The sequence below is a fragment of the Equus asinus genome, chromosome 6, assembly GCF_041296235.1.
Source record: "Equus asinus isolate D_3611 breed Donkey chromosome 6, EquAss-T2T_v2, whole genome shotgun sequence".
Classification (NCBI taxonomy): Eukaryota; Metazoa; Chordata; class Mammalia; order Perissodactyla; family Equidae; genus Equus; species Equus asinus.
Genome location: NC_091795.1, coordinates 12,764,731 through 12,780,543, shown reverse-complemented (window position 1 = coordinate 12,780,543; position 15,813 = coordinate 12,764,731). Strand labels below are relative to the sequence as shown.

General features: G+C 42.0%; 1 protein-coding gene across 50 annotated transcripts in view; it reads left to right on the top strand.

Moving 5' to 3' along the window:
• The window catches only part of MAP4K4 (mitogen-activated protein kinase kinase kinase kinase 4), a 185,696-nt gene that overhangs the window by 89,995 nt on the left and 79,888 nt on the right, over positions 1 to 15,813 (top strand). The window lies entirely within an intron of this gene.

The following is a 15,813-nucleotide window of genomic DNA, read 5'->3' as shown; positions in this document are numbered from 1 at the left end:
GCGTAGGTCCACACCTGGGGATCTGGACCAGTGGACCCTGGGCTGCTGAGGCGGAATGTGCAAACTTAACTACTGTGCCACCGGGCCAGCCCCTCACCAACACTTTTTTAACCAATGGTTTTGGCATTCATTTGATGATCCTTGGCTGAGTTACTTATTACTGTGAAATGATGAGTTTCAGATTTTACCTTCTATATTTATTAGTTAGCGTTAGTCTACAAAGAAGAATTTGCTTTCTTACCTGCTCCCACCCTTCTTTGTCTTCTCTCTTTTTCTGGCTATTGCTATAGACATGGGTAATTTTATGTAGTCAATGTCTTTCCCTCAGTTAAAGCTGCTGTCGTTATTATTATTATTATAATAATATAAACAAATTGTGCCAAATTTGGCCATGGGAGCTCTTTCAGACTGGCTTCTGTAGCCCTTTGACGTGACTCCATTACTTTTTAGCACAAGTGGATATTTGGAGCTCACCTGCGTGAGTGTGGAGTCCATTCCTCTGGGGAGCCTTGGTTCCTTTCAGTGGGAGATGTATTTGGAAACCAGTACCTGGGTGCCGAGTGTGCTCGTTGCCGCTGAGGTCTTGTTGCTTCCAGACCCTTTCAGCAGCCAGAGCATGGAAATGTATCTTTCAACAATCAGTTTTTCCTTAATTTCTTTTATCTAGTATATTTTATATTTCCTTCTCTTTTCTCCTAGACTGAAGAATCTTCTTCCTAGTAAAATAATACATTTATTTACTTGCTTTTTAAACTTTTTTTAAATTTACTTATTTCCTTTCAGTGAACATAAAGTCATCTCGACTACAGTAACAATGTTATCATTTAACAGGAGACATGGAGGGAGGTTTAAGATTTCTCTGAAGTTCTTTTGTCGTAGAATATATCTGTTAGGGATCTACAGTCAGTGTGCTGGGTTCAGAAGTTACTTGAAGTAATCCTTTTCTCCGTATGGTTTATTAATTTGATATGTAGCTAGATTCAGTTTCTATTTTAATTCATTTAATAGGGTTTCTTTTTATCCTGATTAAATTTAATTTTTGGATGTGTAAATCATTTACCTGGTTCACAAGTCAAAACTATATAAATAGGTGTACATTTTGATGAGGAATTTTAAAAAGCTTAGGCTAGATCATCTGGATGATGGGCCACCTGGTGCCCGAATGTTGCCGTGCAGTCTCAGTGCCCTTAGTTGTGTTTGTTAGTGCTTTGGGCAGAGTGGACCTAAATATTTCTTTGATGAATGCAGAGAGAATAGAGGCAAACTTAGCATGCGGTGGTTGTTGTTGAACAGAGATGAAATGGTGCTCTGTGGAATGCTGTTAAACTGCGGTTCATCACCACAGAGTGGAGGAGCTGCGTTCAGTCCAGCCATCTCTGGCTGGTCCATGGTCTTTCCTCCGCTCGGCCTTCTGGCATAGGATGGAGATAAAGTAGTAGGTTCTCAAAATGTGGTCTCTGGACCCACAGTGGCACTTGGGAGCTTGCTGGAAGTACAGTGTCTCAGGTTCCATCCCAGACGACTGCATTAGAAATCCTGGGCTGGGGCCCAGCAGTCTGGGTTTTAACAAGCCCTCCAGGGGACTCTGCTGTACTCTCAAGTTTGAAAACCCTGTCTTTAATGGAACCTTAGGAAAGAAGCTGCCCCCTCATGTCGACGAGTGAAGAATTCCAGTTCAGAGACACTGACACTTCCTCCTCAGGACTACATTGCTAGTTAGATCTCAGAGATTAGAACCCAGATCTTTGATTCTCAGCTTACTGAACCTTTGAAAGAATTAACAGTTTCGAACATCAGGTTCTAAGTAGGCTTCCTGAGAGAGCTGATTTGATTTGGACCTTAGAGAATGGATGGATCTTGACTCTTTTTCTTCATTCTGAAGTTTGTTTTTAGCAGATTAGCCAGAGCAGACTTTCTTTTAGTCTTACAATCAAAATGTTTGTGATTGGTAATTGTGGCCTATTCCTTGGAGGGCAAGAGGATGCTGGCCCTGATGCCCATTGGGGTGTAGGAAGCCAGTTAGCAGATTTTATTGATTACCCTCCATATTCTTTGCACTGTGCTTCTAGTTATGTGAGAATAAAAGCAGTGTAGAAACTTGGCCTTGCCTAGAACAGGCAGTAAAAACCTGTCCTCTGTCTATCATCAAATTGGAGAGACAAGAACGACAGAAGAGACGATCCCTTGCTAAGCAGTGTGTATCACATCTGGGGGCAGGTGTTTGAGCCAGCTGAGCTAGGTCCACGAAAGAGGGGGACAAATTTCTTCCTCTCTGGGAGTTCATGCTCTGACGAGAGGGGACAAAACAGGCTTACTCCAGTGACAAAGCAAGGCCCTGTGAGGCTGAACCATTTCACCACTTTTCACTTGGAGGGCGGCACAATGTAATGAATGTGCTGTTCTTGTCTAGACTGAAAATAAGAACAAAAGGAAGGGAGGGAGAGATCTTTGTGGTCTGTGACCTGTTGTTCCATCCTCTTGTTCCTCAGAGGCCACTTAAATGCTGCAGGCCTTACAGCTTGGTACAGGCTTCTTCCATTTCAGGCAGCTGGTGGCACTTTGTCCCCGCCCTTCCATGGCTCTGGCTGCCTCAGTGCAGGCTCAGGCAGGGTTGTCGGGGAGAACAGGAGACCACGCTCAGCTGTCTGTGTTTGACAACCGTCCTCTGTCCTCCCTGCCCCCAAATATTCTTTCTCGCCTTATCTTCTTCTGCTTTTTACCCTTCTTAACAAACTGCCTTCTCTCTCTTAGCGACTGAGAGAGAAACTGGTGAGCCAAGGCTGCTGGATGCTACCTCTCCTTATCTGACGTCTTCTTACCTGAGATAGTGTCTAACTTCATTTAAATGGTCTTGATCTTAGATTTCAGATTCCTAATTTGGATTGTTTTCTTTCTCCCTTTCTGTAGAGTAAAGGTGACAAGTTGTACCTCTGTATTTTTAAAAAATATTGATACAAGAGAAGTCCTTGAAGAAAAGCTCTTAAAATCAGTTAGAAATTGATTAAATTTTGATTTATTTTAATGAAAAAGTATGGCAATGATTTTTGGAATAGTTCCACTGAATCCTCATGGCATACAGCAGTGTTTCTCTACCTTATTTTCGTTATCACCTTCCTAAGAAGCCTTTTAAGATCTTTTTTCCTCATCACCCCTATGAAATTTTATAATCTGTGTGTGTATATATATATATGTTCAGGTACTGTGTGTATATCTTTATGCTTTATACATAAAAGTGGTAATTCCCCCCCACCCCCACCTCCAGGAACCACTTTTCATCCCTGTGGGGGTGGTGGTGATATCACCCCCATTGAGAACACCTGGTATAGAGTCAGATAAACGACTTTTTATAGGAGTAAGCTTTGTCCTATTTCTAATATTTTCCTTTTTTAAAAAGTTCACTAGATATTAGAATTAGTCTTCAGTGATGAAGAAGCCCTGCTAGCTGGGAAAGTGTAGCGTGGCTGGAGTGCACTTCTGTGTTTTTTTTTTTTTTTTTTTTTAAAGATTTTATTTTTTCCTTTTTCTCCCCAAAGCCCCCCGGTACATAGTTGTGTATTCTTCGTTGTGGGTTCCTCTAGTTGTGGCATGTGGGACGCTGCCTCAGCGTGGTCTGACGAGCAGTGCCATGTCCGCGCCCAGGATTCGAACCGACGAAACACTGGGCCGCCTGCAGCAGAGCGCGCGAACTTAACCACTCGGCCACGGGGCCAGCCCCAACACTTCTGTGTTTTTAAGGACTGTGCCAGGCATGGCGCTGGGTAGGGTACAGGCAGTGGCTTGAGTTCGTGCAGCCGCCTTTGAGACAGCTGTGGTCATCCCCTCTCTCTAGATGAGAGGACACAGGCTGGGGCTCAGACCCAAGCTTTTCTGATTGTAAAGCTTGCTTCTCTTTCTCTGATCCATTTCTCCTTCTTTTCTCCAAAGTAATGGAAAGTTAAATCAGGGTAAGGTTAAACTGCTCAACAAAGAGGCACCTGTTGAAGGGTTTTAAAAATAAGTATGCTGGGGATGATGTGACAGTGACATTTTTTAAAGGGTTAGTTTTTTTGTTTTTGGCAGGAATAGAATGTGTTTCTATTTTGAATTAATTCATTCTAATTTAAGAGTGCAACTGGGAATTTACAAAATAAAATTCTCCTGGTTTATTCTTGTCTATTTAATAAGTAAGCAGAGGAAAGTTAAGACTAAGTTAGCTGTATACCTCAGACATTTTATGTTTTTCTTGTTGAAAGCCTTCATTTTATTTATGGATGACAGCAGTTAATGTTCCGAAAGGTGATTGACCTGCCCAAAGTTCTGTAGTGCGTTGCGAGACTAGCATCCCAGTGTTTTCATTGCACCGTGATGTCTTCTAGTTCATTCTAGGAGCAGAGCAGTGGTATTCTGTAGTTGGGTTGTAATGTTGTGGCACGTAACAAGTTGCACCGCCCTGTGAATTGTGGGTACTCAAATCTTGTATGAATTCAGCAAGTTGTACTATTTTTGGTGGATATTTGGAGAAACATGTAACAGATAGACATTATTGGTTTCATTGTCTAAGAAAACTATAATATATTATTGCAATTGAGGACTGTTGATGATATGATCGTGTTTTATAGCTTTCTCAACTTTTTGTAATAAAAAATATTAAAAATAATCGTAGATGTTATACGTTAATCATAAGTAAATAATAGTAAGATCTGCTCTTCATACTTAAATTTCATCCCTCTAGGAAAGAAAATAAAGGAGCCCTTTAAAATTATTAGTGGTTAGAAAGAGAGTACATTTCTGGGTTTTGTTTTTAGAATTGTCACTGAAATAATAAAAATGATTTATCTTTTTTTTTCCTCTTTCCTGTGAACATAAATTTGAGGCCTATAAATATTTTTAAGGTGAATTTATAGTTTATGAGTCTCATAGAAAGTTGGCTTCATTATTTAATAGTTGTGTCCTGGCTTTTACCCCAAGACAGTATTAATACTCTTTGTTAGACCACGACCTAGAATTAAATTTAATAAAGCTTCAGTTTCCTCATCTGTAACATGGAATAATAATTCCTACCTCATACGCTTTTGTCAAAATTAAAATTATATAATGAATGTGAAGTGTCCAGCACATTAATTTTTACATGGTAAATGAGGGTTTCTTTGTTCCTTTCTCCTCATTAAAGATATTAGAATAAAATAACGCTTTTCCTAAAGACTTTTTAGCACCCCCGGGTGCCGTGCCCTCCCTAACAGCTGTTCTCATGACCTCTCCCGGGCGCCGCTCCTCTGTCTTTCATCCCTCCAGGCTTCTGCATCGGGTCACTTCTTTGTCTCCTCTGGTTGTGGCCATCACTGTCTGGTCCTTGGCAACTACTTTTCTCCTGCCCTGTGAGCTGTTTTAATGACTAGCTAGAGGATAAGTCCACATGTTCATTTCATGCTTGTGTTATTCTGTACTAGATCATAAACTCTGTGGGGAGGAACTCTTCAGGGTCCTCCTAGCCCTTCCAGGCTGGTGACAGCCCTGCACGTGGGTGGTGCTCTCCTTGTATATATTGTTTCTAAAGCAGGTCCTGACAATTTTAAAGGAGGATTTCCAAAAGTGTTTGGAGCATTGGTAAAAAATATATATATAGATCCCCTTGATAAAATTAGTCCACCCTTATTTTATTATGTATATGTTAGTATATTTTTTATTATATTACTTTATAATCATACATTTTCTCTATTGCTTTGTGCAATAGTTTTAATTAAAAAGGAATAGAGAAAAATAGTATCATTCATTCATACTGAAAATATAACCAAGTTCTAATTGCTTTGCAGATGCAGTTTTGGTTCATTGGAGCTAGAAATGGCAAATGTCAACCATGGTTTGCAGGTTTTTTAAAAAAAATGCTATTCATTAAGTTGCACTAATTCATTCATTTAAACAATTACTGAACACTTACTGTTTTTAATACATACTGTTCTAAGATCTGGGGTGGAATAAAAAGATTAGTTCTGCTCTAGAAGGAGCTATTCTTGATCTCTTGGTAAAATAAAACTTGCTGTGAAAGGATGCTCGTTGTAATTGTTAATGAGCACTCTCCAGGCAAAGCTTCCACAATTTCTTAGTTTCATTCCATCCCTTCATGAATCAAAGCATTTTTCTAAGTAAAATAAATAGTTGAATAAAAAAAATTTTGTCTAACCTAAACTGCTATTTTTTTCAAATATGGACACTGTTCTGTAACAGTCTCATCCCCTCTCCCTCCCAGGTGGTTCTTTTTTTTTTGGGCTATAAATGCAAAATTTTGTTTGTCATCCTGACACCGCCTTTCTTGCTTCCATTCCCAGCAAATTTATTGAAAAGGATGTGCATTGCAGGTTCTCAAGGCCATACTCGGGTTCACTGATTCACCAGGAGGACTCAGAAGACTTAGCATGTAGTTGTACCCTTAGCTGTGATTTGTAAGACAGTGGAAGGACACAGGCAAAATCAGCAAAGGGAGAAGGCACAGGGATGAAGTCCGAAGGAACTCTGGCACAAACTCCCAGGAGTCCTATCCCAGTGGGGTCATATAGGACATGCTTAATTCCTCCAGCAGTGAGTTGTCACCACACATGTGAAATGTTGTTGACCAGGGAAGCTCATTAGAAACTCAGTGCCCGGAGTTTTTATTTGGAGCTGGTCACATAAGTACTCTGATGTTCCCAAAATTTCAGACTCCCACCAAGAAAGTAGGTGTGCAGCATAAACCACATTGGTTGTCCAAACAGTCTAGGAGCAGAGAGTCGCTCTGATCAGGTCTTGGAGTGTTGGAAACCCTCCCAAAATCCGAGTTCTAGGTGCAAGCCGAGGGCCAACCTTACAGGCAGGCCTTTCTAGGGATCGCAGTCTCAGGCCTTGGGACCAGACTCTTCTCCTGAACCCTGCATTTGTTTATCATCTGCCTGTTCAGCATCCCTAGTTGGATGTCTGATAACCCAAAGTGAGCATATCTCATGTGAGTTGCTAGTCTTCCCCCATAAACCTGTTCCACCTGCAGCCTTGCCCTTTCTCACTTGGTGGCAACTCCAACCTGCTATTTGCTCAGGTCAGAAAAGCCTTGGAGTTCTCTGTGACTACTCTTCTTTCTATCGGATGCCACTCATCTCGTCTGTTAGGAAATCCTGTTAGTGCTACCTTCACACAGTATCCAATTTGTGTCAAAATAATCTTGGCCAGTGAGGGGAGTAGGCCACCAGTTAGCAGTTGACAGTCTGGATTATAGGTGCAAGTGAGTTATACTCCTTTCTCTGCTTTTGTTATTTGAAATTCACAGCAAGTTGTAATAGTCTGTGAATCTGTAAGAAAATATCACACACATGAATCTGACCGCATCTCACCACAATCTCTACTGCTCATACCTACCACTCTGGTTTCAACTGCCATCTTCTCTTGCCTAGATGTCTACAGGAGCTCCTGACGCTTCTTCCTGCTTCCTTGCTTGTTCTCTAGTCTTTTCTCAGAACAGCAGCTCAGTGATCCTTTTGAAACAAAGTCAGATCAGAACCTTTCCTTGTTCCCTACTTAGAGTAAAAGCCCAGGTTCTTACAGCACCCTACTTGACTGGCTTCCCACTCTGTTGTTTCTCAGACCTCCTCCCCTACTCCCCCCACCCTCATTCTCACCACACAGGCCTGCTCACTGTTCCTCCGGCCTGCCAGGGTCTCCTGCCTGAAGATCTCTCCCTTGTTTGTGCCCTCCTCTGGAATGCTACTCCCTCATGACTGTGTGGCTTGCTCCCTCACCACCTTCATGCCTTGACACGATGAATGGTAACTTCTTACTCCTAATGTTCTTACCTTGTTCTCCACTTTTCATTTCTATACCACAGTATGTAACTGGCTTATTTATTATACTTAGTGTGTATCACCTGCCTCTACCGTTGTTCCACTCATCCCCTTTTCCCCAGGAATGCTCCATGATGACAGGGATCTTTGTCTGTTTTTTGCGATGCATCGTCCCAAGCACCAATGCAGTATCTGGTGCATAGAAGGCATTTCATGAATATTTGCTGAATGAATGTGTACTATGAGTGCTGGAAGGCATATTGGAAGTCTGCTAGAGTGCTCCTTCTTTCTTTGTATATGTGAAGAACCCAAAGCTCAAAGAAGTTATAATGGTTGGTTGATGGTTTGTGTGATCATGTGTGTATATGCACAGGTGTTTTTGTTCATGAAACAATTTGAAAATTAAATTTTTAGTAATCTTTAAATTAGGTACGATGAGATACCCTTTGAAATGTGGTAAATGGTGAAGCGGTCCAGTTGGAAAGAAAAGGTTTCAAATATCCTATGCCCATTCCATTGAAACACTTCACCTTTTTAAATGGGAAAGCCTTTTAAAGGATTTCATTAGTACTCCTACCCATGTTTTTCTAAATATAATTCCAGTAACTTCCAGTAATTATGGGACCTGAGTATAAATTCATAGCCTAAACTAAACTGCCCATATGATAAAACTTACTGGAATTGCTCACTTTATTAGTCTCTTGATGTCCAGTGAAAATCTATCGTAAGAACATACACAGTATCTTAAGTTTATACGACAATGAAAGAGCTTTTAGAATAAGAGCTTTGATTGTTTAATTGGAGAAACCTTACCCCTCCGTCTCGCATCAGCGTCGCATTCTGAGAGAAGGAAAGTGAGAAATCTGTAGTGACAGAATCCCTATCTTCTAATTATTCTGATTTTTGTACTAACCCTATAGACAAGAGGGTTGACTTTAGTGAGATTGCTCTAAAACAGGTTTAGAGAGCCAGCTGGTTGATGGGCTCAGCTGTCAGCTTGCACATCTGCAACGTTGTGGGTGCACTGTGAATCCAGAGATGGCCCTTATGCAGTGCAGGCAGCTGGGCTCTCTCTTCCCGTCATTCCCCGTTAGTGCCCCATGACGGCTCGGCTGTGCCATGGCCTAGACTCTATCCCGTAGATTTTAACTCTGCACACTAACACGGCACGACGAAGCCCGAGTTATATTTTGACCGTCATCCTGCCCCAAAGCTCCTGTTTGTTTAATTGTTAACTTTTACGGGTTCACACTTGGCTCTGGGAACCTTGGCCATTGTATGTAGTGCAGTATGTGTTAGAGGTTTCAAATGATCTTTAGAATCATTAAATTATTTCTCTTTTATTTAAAACCATGGTGAGGTGAAAGGAATCGATCTCCTGGCTCCGAATTGGTCTCCCACTCTGATGCACAGGGCAGGCCCTGACTAGATGGAAACTTCCTCCGAGCCCAGACTGCTGCTCTGATCTGATGGGGCCCTGGAGTCCCGGGGGCTTTTCTCCTGGCCTGGGGACCCTGTGCCAGTTCTCCTTTACCCTCGCTTATGTCTAGACGTTCTCAGGCACTTTTTTTGTCTCTCCTAAACATATCTGTGGTGTAGCAACAGAGCCGACAGGTTTGGAAGAAACCACTTCTCAAGGGTATCTGTGTCTACTTAGCTTTGTCTGTATGTGAAGTTTAACATGTATATAGAAAAGTGCACAAATTATAAGTTCAGTAAATTGCCAAAAACTTAACACACCCTACAAGTGAACCAGCACCTAGATCAAGAAACAGAGCATCGCCAGCACCCTAGGAGTGCCCTTGGTGCCACCTTCCAGTCACTAACTCCTCCTGCCAAGAGTAACCACCATCCTAACTTCTAACCTGATAGATTATTTTCGCTTCGTTTATACTTGATGTAAATGGAACCATATGGTACTCTTATGCCTGGCTTCTTTCACTTAACATTGGGTTTGTGAGATCCATTCATATTGCTGCATATAGAGAGAGTTTATTTATTCTCATTGCTTTTAGTATCCTCTCGTGTCCTACTAGCTTCCAGGTGAGTGCCTCTCTCCTGTAGAGTGCAGAGCTGGCCATGCAGCCTAGCACTGTCTGCTAGGTGCTGAGCTGAATTGCTGCAGAAGTAGAAGGAAATGTGCTGAGTGTAGGAACTTCTCATTTAATGGATAAGAGGTACTGAGGTGCATGTTTTAGGGAAAACCTTCCCTTTATTTCTCGTGTTTTGGGCATGATTAAATATTTCTTTGCTGATTTAATTTTATTTGCTTAACTGCCAGAGTCATGAGAAAGAGTAGGTAATGTTGCTAACTTTTGACGATTAAAGTATTACTTAGGAACTTCTTTCAGAACTCCCATCTTCGTTGGCTTCAGAGCTTTTCCCACTGTTACTGGCCTTCAGCAAAGAGTTTTTACGCAGCGCCCTGGGGGATTCTTGTGTGGCACGCATCTTAGCAGTGATGTCACACTGCTGTTGAGTTTTCATCCTGTTTGTGCCACTAGTTAGCTTTCCTGCTGAGCCTGCTGCACGGGCAGCGTGTCCTCCCCCTCCTCCCTTAAGGTGTTAGAGGTTTGGAGTGAACTACGGAGGGAGAAATGGAACCAAACAAATAAAATTCCAAGCAAGCCTGTGTTCTTGCCCCACCCTGCGCCACTCACCGGCCCGTGCTCCCCTCTCACCGTGGTACCTCACAGACCTTCCCTGAGACCTCTCGCAGGGTCTGCTTTCTTGTTTCCAATGACAGGGATGTTTTAGAACAACCAAGTCTTTGGTCTGACATTTTGTCTTAACTAGGAGAGCCACAGTAACAGTCGTAACTGTTAGGTTGAGGGAATCTGTCATTTTCTGGTATTTCCTGATGATGAATCACCTTCCCATGAGGCCCCTTGGTGAACACTTCTTGTGAAGGAGTGAGAGAAGGTGTTTGTACAAGGGAAGGGTGGACACCTTCTTTGTCGCTGTTCCACTTTCAGTGTGCCTGCGGGACTCGGCAGCTTGGCGTCTCCTCTCACTGTTGTTCATTACTGAAGATGCTGGATTTTTTCCACTGAGGCTTCAACTACAGAAGACTCCCTGATTATTTGTTCCTCCTTAAAACAATATACTTGGAAAATGACCGCACAGATGTTTTTGTTCAAAAAGGGAAAGGAAGAGAAGGCTGTTGAGGAAGAAGAGGTTACTGTTTGGAGCTGCAGGGTGAAGCAGCGGCGTCCGTCTGAGTCTGTGAGGACGGTGCGCTGACTGACCTGATGGATGTGTGTGATTCGGCACACGCGGAGCGGCGCTGCTCACACCGCGCCGGCAGCCTTTTCTCATCTTCTCCCCTCGCCTTTCTTTTAACCAGACATGGCGCTTCCTTATGATAGTTTGAGTAGATTGACTAACGTCATGTCTTGCTATGTTTGTCTAAGTGCTTTCTAATATACCGTGGTTTCAGGATATCTGTGTGTAGGGAGAATGTTAGGGTAACTGCCAATTTCGTTTAGTGATTCCAGAGACAAAAGGAACAAGAAAGTGGTGACACTGATGACCAGAGATGCTTCTTCATAATGAATTCCACAAAGTGAGTTGTTATTTTCCTCAAGATAAGCCCACTGCCTTACTAGTGACCACCAGTTCTAGTTATTTTCCTCTGTGTGTTTTTGTTTTCCTTGCTAGGAGGATGGGAAGCAGATACTCATTTCCCCTTACTTTGCTGGTGGGGTTGGGGATAACTAGAGATGAGTACTGTATAGTGTGGGTATGTTATGTGTGGGGGTTGTGGCCAGGGAGCTCGTCGCGAGCGATTGCTGGCCTCGTGCAGATGCGAGGACTCTGCATCTTCTCTTAACCCGTGGAGCCCGTGGCTGGGCCCTACCCTTGGTCCTGATAACAGCAAAATTCATAGCTGGTGCTGCTTCGGGTAACGCTGAGGTCATCACAGATGGTGAATGTTTTCTTAACTGCTCTTGTCATGATAGCTTAGAAGTACGAGGTCTTTGGGGCCTTTGAATCTTACTGGTTATTTCTGCTTATCTCGATGGTAAGAAAATTAAAATTTATCTCCTCCTTCTCCCAAGAAAAGTTTAGTACACTTATAATGGTGAGTTTTATGGTATATAAATTATAGCTGTTGAAACAAAAAGTTTAAATGACTTCTGGAGTATTGTTTTTGTTTTTTTAATTAATGAAATGTAGATATTCTAGGGAGAAAATATAGAGAAATAAAAAGTTAAAAACGCCTTTCATAATTCTGTTATGTTGGCTTAATTACTGTAGCCTTGTCTAGTCTCAAACGTAGACTTTGTATAACTGATAACCGCCTCACAATACTCTCCCGCCTTTAAGCTTGTTAATAGTGTGTTCACACTCTTTCTGTTGCTGTAGTGGTTACTTCTTCTGTCCGTATGCTTTGTTTGGGCAGTGTGGCCTTCAGATTGGTAAACTGCTGCACAACAGGCCAGTTGAAGTCACTTCATAATACTGTGTAACTAGAAGCACTTTTTGTTTTTATTGTTTTTCCAGTTGGCCTACAAGATCTTGAAAGGTGGACACTAATTGACACTGTACATAATTAGTTGTTACTTAATATTTTCCTTGACACATGCTCCTTAAATGACAAGATATTTGTCATTACCTTTATTATTTCAACTCATCTGAATATAGAGAAAACTGAAGTTAGGGAATGGAAGTAGTATATGACTTACAAAAAGTCTGTGACTGTTTGAAACTGATATACTGTTTGAAACCTCTTTGATAGATTTTGTGTATTTCTACTGATACTCAACTTAAATCTTCCATCAGTTGCTTAATTGAGTTGGTTCAGTCTCAGTATTTGTTTACATATCATCTTCAGCATCTGTTGCTGCATTTGTGTGGAAGGGAAGATAGCCGGCTGCCAGCCTGTCTGTAAGCTGGACTGTGACATCATGTCTGTGATCGATGGACACAGCTGTGGGGTTTCCATGTATACTTGGCGGCACCAACACCCAAAAACATCTGGTCTAAGAATGCAGTTCTCTTGTCTTGCAACTATATGAAAATTATTTGGTGCATAATGGAATAATGCCAATATATATAGATATAGAAGACACAAGTGACTCACGAGCCCAAATGGTTTTCTGTGCAGACTTGAAGATTTCAGTGATTTGAAAGTATCATTGTCTTATCGTGTACCTATAAATCACTTAGTCCAGTGCCAATGAATGCATGCTAATTTTCTTCATTCTAAGTTTAAGAAATGGCCATTTTGGTATAACAGGTAGCAAAAACATCAGTGAAGACATTGGCCAATCAATCAGTGAATTTAGTTTGATTCAAAGCTCACAAGAATTCCTGTGTCTGAGATGCATTTCTTAGCAGCTCCTGTACATTTTTAGAAGGACTGTTTAGGGAAGATTCCATAGTACCACTGTGGGGTTTTCTCTTTATATAGATATTTAATGTGTACATTAATTTATTATATTTATATTATATATTATGAATTTATACATATGATAATTTATACACATAATTAATATGTAATTAACCTCCATAGCTCTTGCACTGGCACTTGTAGGGAAGTGCTTTATCTGGATTGACACTTGTATTTATAATATCTGAAAAAGTTCACAATACCATTTAAAAACTCAAAGGTCAGGCCGGCCCGGTGGCTCAGCATTTAAGTGTGCATGTTCCATGTTGGTGGCCCAGGGTTCGCCAGTTCGGATCCCGGGTGCGGACATGGCACAACTTGGCAAAAGCCATGCTGTGGTAGGCGTCCTACATATAAAGTAGGGGAAGATGGGCATAGATGTTAGCTCAGGGCCAGTCTTCCTCAGCAAAAAGAAGAGGATTGGCAGTAGTTAGCTCAGGGCTAATCTTCTTCTTCTTCTTCTTCTTCAAAAAAACCACAAACAAAAAAACCCAAAGGTCTCCAGAATTTATTTATTATATTCCTAAGATTTTATGATTTTTTTCCCCTAAGTAATTAAGGATATCATTGTTGTCAGTTAAAATTAACCATTGAGGGGATCTTAGCTCTGAATAGCAAGCCCCAAGTTAACTTTTATTTACTCTGGACTCTTAAGAGACATTTCTTTTTCTTTCCTTTGATTTTGAGGTTTTCTTTTTAAAATTGTAAGCCTTAGAGAACCTTAGATTTTATTTATTTAATTTTTTTTGAGGAAGGTCAGCCTTGAGCTAACATCTACCATTCCTCCTCTTTTTGCTGAGGAACACTGGCCCTGAGCTAACATCCGTGCCCATCTTCCCCTACTTTATATGTAGGACACCTACCACAGCATGGCTTGCCAAGCGATGCCATGTCCGCACCCGGGATCCAAACCTGCGAACCCCAAGCCACCAAAGCAGAACGTGTGCACTTAACTGCTGCACTACCGGGCCGGCCCCAACCTTCAATTTTAAACTCAGTCTTTCTCCCTGTTCTGTATCTGTGCTCTAGTTAGATAGATGGATCAACCTGATTAATTCTGCACACACAGGATGCAGTACTCTTGTGTGCCGGTCTTTGGCACGAAGCTTAGTACTCAATAGAAAGACTACCCATTGCATTTACACAAGTGTGTAAACATCCATGCACAGTGAACGAGCACTGTTGATGGACTCGTGAGGTTGCCAGTTTGTGCTGAGCCTGTCAGGAAAAGGGAATTTTCTTGATTTCTCTTACAGACTTGTTTTGTTTTATTGATAACTTAGTCTAGGCTCTAGGAGTGTGAAAGTAGTTGTGCTGGCCTCTGAGTGTTCTTGCTTCATCCTGTATACTGCCTGATTCCTCTCGTCTGGATTTCTTTTATTCTGGCTCTTCCCAGCCCCCTTACTCTGTAAGATCTGCCCACATGCACCTCAGGAGGTCTTTCCTCGCTCTCCAGGGCAGCTAGTTAGTTGCCCTTTCCTGACTCTGTCACCAGCCATCCATCTCCGAGTCCTGTTCCTGCGTTCGCTCTTTCCAGCACCTGCACAGTGTCTGTTAAGAAGAGGGCTCTCAGAATGCTGGTTGAATGCACGTGCATCAGTGGATGGGCATCTGCAGCGACGGGATTCTTGCTAAAAGGCTGTCAAGAAAAGTGACATAGCAGCTTCTCAGCCTTCATTTTTCGGGTCATGGCAGATGGTAAATTTGGTGGATTGTGTTGCTGGTTGGAGGTGGATGAGTTGGACAGGTTCCAACATGATAATATCCTGCTTTGGGTTTATGAGTTTGGGTTGGTGAGTGACCTTTCAGGTCTTCTCTGGAGGAATTTGTTTGAACGTGTAACTAAGAGGTTTGCATTTTGGCCTCTATAAATCAGAATGTACTCTCAGAGAAGGAGATACCATGGTATGTGTGTTCGCGATAGTGATGGTTTACTTTCCTTCCTTCCTTTTTCCTTTCCTTTTGTGCAGAAATCCAGCCCCCTGTTACCTTGACTGTAGGCTTGGGGTAGTTTGTGTTCCTTTTTCTTGCCCTCTGTGCGAATTCCACTTTTAAAACAATTACTGCGACTTGGCCAGCCTGACTCAGGAGGCACCACACAAGCTCTCTCCATGTGTTTTGCTTCGTAGTCATTCAGAATGCAGGGAGGACTGTAAGGGAGGGTAGCGTTGTTCTTGAGGGAGTGGCATTGTTTGACTGTTGCCAGACGGATGGCATCTGTAGTGTCCCCAGGCCTGCCTTTCAGATCTCTCTTCCAGGGACTCGAGCCTGCAGTTTATTGTCTTGCTCTGTGTGTGTGTGTGTGTGTATAGAAGGAGGAAAAATGGATTAAGGGATATGATCTCAAGTTAATGAGCTGTTTTTATGCCAATATGGGTTCTTACAATTTTGTGAAATGTAGTAGGTAGTAGACTGCCCTGAAGTTTTATATAAAGTGATTAATAACAAAAAGTTTGCTAATCACTTATCTTTTTGGTGATGTAAAAAAAGAAATTTACACCTTTCCTTTCTTTCCATAATTGCTCTGCAGCTGGCTGGCTGCTGATTGGGCAATGGGGGACTGCAGGAGGTAAAAGGGGCAAGGTTAAGACAGGATATGGACTGGTGTCTGCAAAATGCGTGGAAACTTTATTTTTG